The sequence below is a fragment of the Rana temporaria genome, chromosome 2, assembly GCF_905171775.1.
Source record: "Rana temporaria chromosome 2, aRanTem1.1, whole genome shotgun sequence".
Classification (NCBI taxonomy): domain Eukaryota; kingdom Metazoa; phylum Chordata; class Amphibia; order Anura; family Ranidae; genus Rana; species Rana temporaria.
This window is the reverse complement of record NC_053490.1, coordinates 464207246-464216469: the sequence shown is the minus strand read 5'-3', so window position 1 is coordinate 464216469 and position 9224 is coordinate 464207246.

Below are 9224 nucleotides of genomic sequence, written 5' to 3'. Positions count from 1 at the left end.
ACAGTTTAGTTCCACTTTAAAGATGTTTAACCCTTTCATTGCCAGGTTCGTACATCGTGGGGGGTTTCACACACAATGCAGCCACCAAGATTGTATGTGAAACTGACAGACTCCTGCCTGTCAGGTGAAAGCATTCAGGCGGCTGTGCTGCCGCCCAATTGCTCACACACACCCCCCTGTACCGGCACCCCCCTTGCCTATCTGTGGGCCCAACATGGCGGTGCGTGCCACAGGAGCGAGGAGACACATGTCTGCTCTCCTCCCTCTCTTGTTGTGACCCGGAAAGCAACAACTATGATGTCACTTCTGGGTAAGCCTCTCTTTTTCCCTGGCTAGCTTAGTCAGGAAGTAATGTTTTGATTGCAATCTGCTGAGAGTGTTAATAAATTAAAAAAGAAGCCATAAAAATTCCAAGCAAGGAGAAGCCATACCTTATCCCAATTAAACATAAAACCAAAAATGATTGAGAATAAATAAATTGTCTACATCACTGGGAACATGTTAAAAAACACAAATGGGTCCCTATTTGATAGCCACAATTCACACAAGTATTTCTATCATCTATGCTAAATGTAAGCACTTAATGTAAGAACTCTCTCTTACTCTCTTTTTCTATCTTTTTTTGTTTTTGTTTTCTTAGTCACTGCCACTGTTAATTTGCTCTTTCACATCTTTTATACATTATGTGATTCTGATATGATGGTTGATACATCTTGGCATTGGCGTTACCATTAGCAATGCTAGGTGTTCCTAGATTCTCACACTGGTAGCAGCGGCAGACGGTCCATAAGGGGCACAGGGGCGCCGTCCCTCATATCTCCATGTGCCGCCCCTTAATCTCCATTCGGGGCGTCAAACTCATAGGTTTCTCTGAGATTTTTTTTTTAAGCACATGATTAGAGCCAGAGGCTCTAATTGACTTCAAAAAGGTTGGGCACTGCGCCCTGAACCCACCCACTTGTGACATTAGCGACTCAATATTCGCTATTGTCTTCCGGGTTCTCCCCCGGCTAATCAGGACAGGAGGCAGATCTTAAGACCGGATTAGGCGGGAGGAAAAGCAGAGGAAGCTGTGACCTGGATGGGGGTTTGTTTACCGCCCCCCATCCCCCAAAAAATGGAGCACCAGTCACCACTGCCTGGTAGCTCTTTCCACTTTATTTACTCACTGGGAGTGCAGACACAGGGCTTGCAAATTTTGACTGAAAACTTCAACAAATTATATAATAAATTAATAATCTTTGATAGTCCTCTTGAAGAAGTGGAATTGTTCATGAAATATCTGTAAATGTGTATTAATTTTACAAGCCTAAAAATGTCCTTGTTACTAGTGTTGCTCACGAATATTCGCATTGCGAATATTCGACTCGAATATAGCATATTCGAGAAATCGCGCTATATTTCGAATTTCGCGGTGAATATTCGCAATTCCGAATATTCACATTTTTTCAATTTGATTTTTAAAACAGATCACATCCTATCGACGTCTAAAAGCATTGCTGGTATGATTAGAGACCCTGGGCCGAGTAGCTAAGCTGAGGCGATCCTTTTATGTTGCCAAATTGAAAAAAAAAAAATTGCGATTTTTCGCTATTGCGAATGCGAAAATGATTGCGAATTTTCGATAACTGTGGTAGGAGAACTCTGATTGTCTCTGATGCAAAAGGGGGGGGCTTTGTGTATGTTTCTGTTATGAATATTTGTATGTTTGATATTATTTTTTTTTGTAAGAAGGAAAAAATTGCGCATACCTTAAAAAAATTTTGTATTGTAAAATATCACGAATATTCTGAGCCAATCAGAGTGCTCCTACAGCATTTGTCGAAATTGCGCAGTAAATATCGCATTCGCATGTTGCGATATTTCGATAAAATATCACGAATATTCTGAGCCAATCAGAGCGCTCCTCCAGCATTTCTCGAAATTGCGCAATAAATATCGCATTCGCATGTTGCGATATTTCGATAAAATATCACGAATATTCTGAGCCAATCAGAGTGCTCCTACCGCAGTTATCAAAAAATCGCAATTATTTTCGCATTCGCAATAGCGAAAAATCGCAATCATTTAATTTCGATAAAATATCACGAATATTCGAATTTAGCGAATATATCTCGAATATTCGAATATATATTTGAGATATATCGCGAAATCGAATATGGCATATTCTGCTCAACACTACTTGTTACTATATATGTTGTTATGAGCCCTATATTGTCTTCTTGAAGTATAGTTTGTATATAGTATTTTTTCAATTATTTATTACCCTTTTTATAATTACTGGTAATTATTTTGTATTGAACAAAAACAATTGTGTTTTTAAAAACTTTTCCAGTCATGTAGACTACTTCTATACCTTAAACGTCCCTTTTAATCCCTCTCAATCGTTTTGATAGTTATTAAATATCTGAGGCACTTCCTTGGCTTTTACCCTTTGAGGATGTCGTCGTAGAAGCTATCCAGGCTTTAGAGCCTAGGGACCTGGAGTGCTGCAAGGTTCTCCCCTCTGGGCTCCTTTAGGATCCTGGCTGTCATGGAGTATTACCTTTGAGCCAGAAGGAAGAAGAATGGGTTTGTTCCCTAAGAGTGACTTAGTTTGCCAAACGTTCACACTGCAAGTCATGTGTGGAAGAATTGACTTGGCTCTTGTTGATACTATATTTACATAACAATATTCTGTATGTATTAAAGCGGAACTACACTGCATCTGAGCACCACAAATAAAAAACGCTTTTTATTATTCAGAGCAAACTCGCCCATCCATCCATCTCAATGCTTTATTTTGCTGAGAAATTACTTTGAAACGGCCCCCCAGCATTTCTGCCTGAATAAGGACATATGATTCATATAGCATTTACTTACATTCAGGAATCCATCTGCCCTCACGTCAGACATAAAGGCAGGAGAATGTGCTTAGTGGAAAAAAGAAACCCTCCCCGCATATTTACTAATGCTAGCAGCATAAGGATTGAAATTAGTCAATGTTGACTGAGAGAGTGAAGCTCCGCTTTAATGGAATTCAGGTACATGTTACCTGAAAGTCCCTTTCATTAAATATCAGCAAATAGGGGCGTGTCCGAATGTAAAGCGGGACAGAAGTGCAGTAGCTGAGCTCCACTTCTACCTCATACTTCTAACTATCCTGCTATAGTGGCTGACGCTTTTAATACTATACTCCGAGCGGTGCCTCTCCAGTTTGCAGCAACTCCTGTCAGAAACAGGTACAGAAACAGGTACATGCTTTGCAGGACAAGACCGTGAACATGGAGAACAGACTTCGCTGCACCAACCTGTGGGTGGTGGGTCTCCCTGAATGGGCCGAGGGCACCAAACCTGCAGCAATTGCTGAGGGGTTTCTTGCCACCCTTCTAGGCCTAACAGATCTCCCGCCCACATTTCTGAACTGAAGCGGCCACAGGCTTTAGGGACAGCCCTCCGGTGTGGCCATGAAAAGGCTGGAACAGCAGTGCGGGCTCCAGTAACAGCCCAACTGAAGTGGCCACAGGCTTTAGGGACAGCCCTTCCGGTGTGGCCACGAAAAGGCTGGGAGAGCAGTGCGGGCTTCAGGAACAGCCCAGGATTTGGTGACCCCTGGCAAATCATCATTCGACACCCGAGGGGGTCACGACCCCCAGTTTGAGAACCACTGATCTACATAGATCAATGCAAGGGCACATGGAAAACAATTGTTTTCTATGTTCCCTGTTCACACATACACAAGCAGTGATGTGTGCTTTTGTGGAATTAAAGCTTTTTTACTCATCGCAGTTCCCCTCAACGCATGTCACTGCAGCGCATTGCAACACGCTATGGCGCAAAGAGCTAAATCATGTATAATTTTGATACATTTTAATTAGTAAAATAAATAAATAGTGTGATGTTTGAAATTATGCATCACACATTCCCTACTCGACTAAAACCAGCATGCATGCTAAAATGGTGTGAACAAGACCTAAAAAAAATCAAACTGGGCCCTGCAAATAAAAGAGATAAATGTGCCTCTCCTACCTTCCCTGCATTCAATAGAAATAGAGTGCATAAGGGGTAAAACCACTGTCAGGTTTTTATTTCCATCTGTGCGCGGATCGGGCAGATTTCTTCCTTATGATACCCTGTCACTAACAAGAAGTAATGGGAAATCTCTTACATGGGCACAAAGAAGTAAAAAAAAAAGTAAATAGGAAGTGGTTAGAACTTTTATTGAGGTGTTGCTTGGGTTTTCCTGCCCGGATGGCATTTTTTCTTCTATTTCTTGTTCTGGTGTCACAGGGCTTTACAATGACCTATGAAATACACCTAATTACATTTTCTAATTATAATTCTTCCACCCTAATATAGGTTATATTTCAGCTTCTAAGTTTGGTTATTCCAATTTAAAGGGTGCATATTTGTCCAAGGTCAGTGTCTCATAGAGCACTAAAACATGAGGATCATCTAGGGTCCAGGAATGGCAGCGCCCCTATTATTGTCGTTACTGGCTCTGAAATCACTAAACTCTGCAGCTCTGACAGATATTGATATATTACTAGTCTAAATCTCATTAAAGACCCTAAATCACATTTAAAAGGATTAAAAGGTGCCTTTGGTTTTTAAGAAGTATTGCTATATAATGACTGCTCCTCTATAATACTTTAACTTTGAAATAGAGCACTTAAAATTTCAACACCTTAGAGAATGCATACTCCATGCCCTTAGTACAGAGAGCTTAGAGAACAATAGATCAAAAGATGTGTTTTTGGATTCTGGACACGTAATCAGAACTGTTCTACCCTAATAACTACATGAAGCAAAAAAATTAAATAATGCCAACAAAATAATTTGATATGGTTCAGCATTCTCATTGGGTTAATAATAGTTGTTTAGGTGTGCAATTTCATACTGACATCCAATACTCCATTTGGTGTCCAATGCTCCATTTAGTGTCAAATGCTATATTTAATTGGTGCAAAATCAATAAAGTCAAAGATATTTAATTATAAATCTTAACAAGACAAATAATTTTACCTTCTAAAATGAGCCCTTCATACCCATCATAAGTATTACAAGCATTTTCATAGTATCTAGGGGAGGCTGGATCTAAGGAGCTGCTGGGGTGATCTGCACCCCCCAGATTTTAGTACGGCCTTCCCCCTTAGGAAGAGTGGCAATCAGTAGGGCCAATCCTATAATGAAGCACCAACCTAGCACAGCTGAAAGCACAACAGCCACTGTCAGTTAAATGTTCAGCAGGAGGCCAGCTCTGCCACAAATTGTGTAGGTAGGGTGCAGCATTGTGCAGCGGCAATAATTCACACAGGCAGATGCACTTACAGTTAGAGCAACGTGAACAGGTATCAGCCAGAGTGACAGTGTCTGTGGAGAGGGACAGAGTGCAGCCTGCCCATCTCATGCCCAGTCAAGAAGATGTCCAGAAGAGAGGAGACCCTATATTTTCCCTCCTCGTCTGGAATCTTTCCCTGCCGCTGGTACTGTCTCTAACAGACAAGGTACCTTTCCCTGCACTACCCACTTGCATAAAGCTCTGCCTGACCCAAGATGGCTACCATCATCCCACCGGATTGCTTCCCCAGGAAACCATAGAGGAACCAGGTTCCTCCTGGCTTCCTCTTCAGCTGCAGGGCCGCTGCGAGTAAGCACCACCTGCAGCGAAGTAAACAAACTGCACCTGACTACAAGTGGTTAACCGGAACTTCAGGAGAGTAAATCTCCTCAACAAAGAAAAAAAAATGAATGGCTTCATTTCACCCCTTACTCTAGTTCCCCCAAAAGTGTATTCTGCATGTTTCTGGTGTCATGCTTAAAAAAAATTATAAAAAATACACAATTAAAAATATTTAATTTTCTTCATCATATGTGAGGAGCAGCCAGATTCAGTCACATGTTGGCTACTGTTTGCCAAGAAGTTACTGTCTTTTTGGCTTCAGGCATTGAATGAAAAATAAATAAATAAAAATTTAAAGCAGAATGCCATTCTAGATTTATGGTAACCTGGAGTGCTTGAATTGACTTTTCTAACTCTGATTTTTATGCTTTGTTCTTGTAGCCAAATGTCAGGAAGTAAAGAAGTGTGATCCAGCATCTGGCCCACCCCTTCATTTTATTTTTTATTTTTTTCATGACATCTGGTAAGTTACAGCTGACATGCACCTTGTGGTACTACTATTAGGAAGTCGTGAGTCACATCTGCCATTATACGGATGTTTTACTGCTGCTGCTGATGGTTTAAGGATGTAATTCATGCTGGAATAGATGCTAATTGAAACTGTGGCTTTATCTTTGCTGATGTCATGGTCCCTTACCTTACTGTATTGTGTGAATACTTTTTGCTTTCTCCCACCTCATATGTTCTTTTATGTTTAGAAAGCTAAATAAACGTTATTCTTAAAACAATAAAAATAAATAGATGGCAATGCAATGTACTGTACACTGAATAACCCCACAGCATTTCTAGAACGGCTAAAAAGGGTCACTAAAGGAAATATATTTTTTAGCTAAATAGCTTCCTTTACCCTACTGCAGTCCTGGTTTCATGTCCTCATTGTTCGTTTTTGCTCTGATGTTGCTGTAATTGTTCTCTGTTCTGGACACTTCCTGGTTTTCTGTTTCCTGAGGACCACAGTACTGGGAGATTCTAGTTTCATTTTCCAAACCATCACTGATCTATGGCTCTATACAGCACACAGGCAGGATAACATGCAAAAACGAAAGTAGATGCAAAAACGAAACTACAGGTACATTATATGATTGATTTTTATCTATTTTTAATCAATTTTAAAAGGAATCAGTTAACTATTATGTCTCTATACCCTGTAAACAGTCATTTCAGTAAAAAATATTTTTTCCTTTACAACTCCTTTAATCACTTTTAATAGCATGAGAGAGAACCCAGCAGGTGCAAGTGTCCCCTCCACTAATAGGAAATACTGTATCTACGTCATGCAGACAGTAATGTGGAAACCGGAAGAATGACTCCAGGAAGTAAACAGAAGAAGAGAGAAGGAATGTCATGTGACCACAAATTCAATCAAAGTGGTTGTTAAGCCACTTCTATAAAAAAGCTCCCATCCCCTCTGTCTTATAACAATAATTAAAAAAAACGGGGTGAACAGATATCTGCGCTAACTAGAAAAACAATAGTATTAGTACAAAGCGGCTAGCACAGTGTGTAGATAAAGCAAACAAAAACAATAGAGTCCAATAGTGCAGCGATCCAGTGAATAAAAAATTATAATAATATGAATATGAATATAAAAGTCCAAATAAGTATGATCATCAATGAAGTTGAAATAAAGGACCTCCAACCAAGCTTCAGTATGCAGACAAGGAAACACACCACATCCTTGTGCAATCAGTCTGCTTACCAGAAAGACATCATTATGGGCATGGAAATCAAATGATGCATAGGTCAGTGGCAGTCTCACTCCAAACAGGATGTATGGATAAAAATGATGGTCCACAAACAGCGTCAAAGGTAAAGGACGTCCAGAACTCACAAATGTTCAATAGCCATCCAGGCCCATAATAGGCCTACATGGGCCTGGATGGCTTTTGAACATTTGTATATATTTGGGCGTGCTTGTATCTTTGGCCACGCCTCTGATTATATCCACATAGGATGAAACATGTTAGGCTGGCCGATACAAGTTCGCTATGAGCCGCGGAGTTCTTATCTGTTTTGATGCCTGTTTGTTCCTGTAAGTACCATACAATAAACTGCATGTTGCTTTTACCTACGGGCTTCACTATTGCTGTTTCCTCTCTGCATTTTTGGTTACACTCCTGCTGATGAACGCAATGTACACTTTTGGGTCCTCGTGAGTTCTGGATGTCCTTTACTGCCACTGACCTATGCATCATTTGATTTCCATGCCCATAATGATGTCTTTCTGGTAAGCACAAAGATGTGGTGTGTTTCCTTGTCTGCATACTGAAGCTTTGGTGGAGGCCCTTTATTTCAACTTCATTGATGATCATACTTATTTGGACTTTTATATTCATATTATTATTATTATAATTTTTTATTCATTATCACAATAATTGCCCCTGTGCCTGTGTTATAAAATAAAAATGCTTATCTGTACCGATAACATCATCTTTCTGCTCTCAGGTGTCTCTTTTCTCCTCTGTCCGGCTGACCGTTCCAGTGGGCGGAGCCGAGCACTGCCACTGACGTCAACTGGGGAGGAGAGGAGAGAGACAGCCGAGGAGTGATCGCAGGGAGCCACTGTTTTATCGGTACATATAAGCAAATTTATTATATAACACAGACACAGGGGAACTTATTGTTATACTACAGAGGGGATGTGAGCTTTTAATATTAAATATGAAAGCAGCAGGAGCGGAGGGGGGCGGGCTCTGACACAAGCAGACATTCAGGGAGGGGAGGGGGAGAGGATCGAGGAGAGGACACAGGAGACAGAGAGCAGACCTGCGGATGATGGAGGCATGTAAACTGACCACGGTGTCAGGGCTCAGTAGCCATGAAAAAACGTGGTCAGTTTACAGAGGGGAGGGGATAGCCAGGCAGGATCAGCCAGGTTTTTTAGGTGTGACAGTGGGCAAAATGACACAGCACATGCTGTGTAACATGCTTTAAGGGAACAGGATCTGTTTTTTCTTTTTTTTTAGTTAAAGCGGAGGTCCACCCTAATTTTTTTTTTTACATAAACAGTCTTCTTAAATTATATTAAAAAACATTTGAAAAAAATGTTTTTTTTACTTACCAGAAATGGCTGTTGCTAGGCAGTCGTTCTAATCCGCCACTTCCTTCTCCGCTGAGCTGTTCCTTCTCTTCATCCCTCGCGTGGTGTTCTGGGATGGAAATGGAGGCGCGCTGTCTTCTGGGACCTGTGTGTCCCAGAACACAGTCGGCCATTCACAAAGCCCGCGCGACTCGCGCATGCACAGAAGGAAACAGGCAGTAAAGCCGCAAGACTCCACTGACTGTTTCCATTAGATAGAATGGCGGTGCCGGCACCTGATCCGATGGACGGATCGGCCTCTGGGGGCCGACGTCACAGGCTCCCTGGACAGGTAAGTATCCTTATTAAAAGTCAGCACCTCAGAAGACGAACAGCTAATTCGAAACGTACGTCAGGCCTGTACGTGTGACGTCACTTCCGGGTGTACGAGAGGTGGTTTGGCTGGAACGCACGCCACCACCTAGGACACACACGCTATCACTCTGTGTAGCTAGGCTGAGCCGGCATCTAGGGCGAATTGAA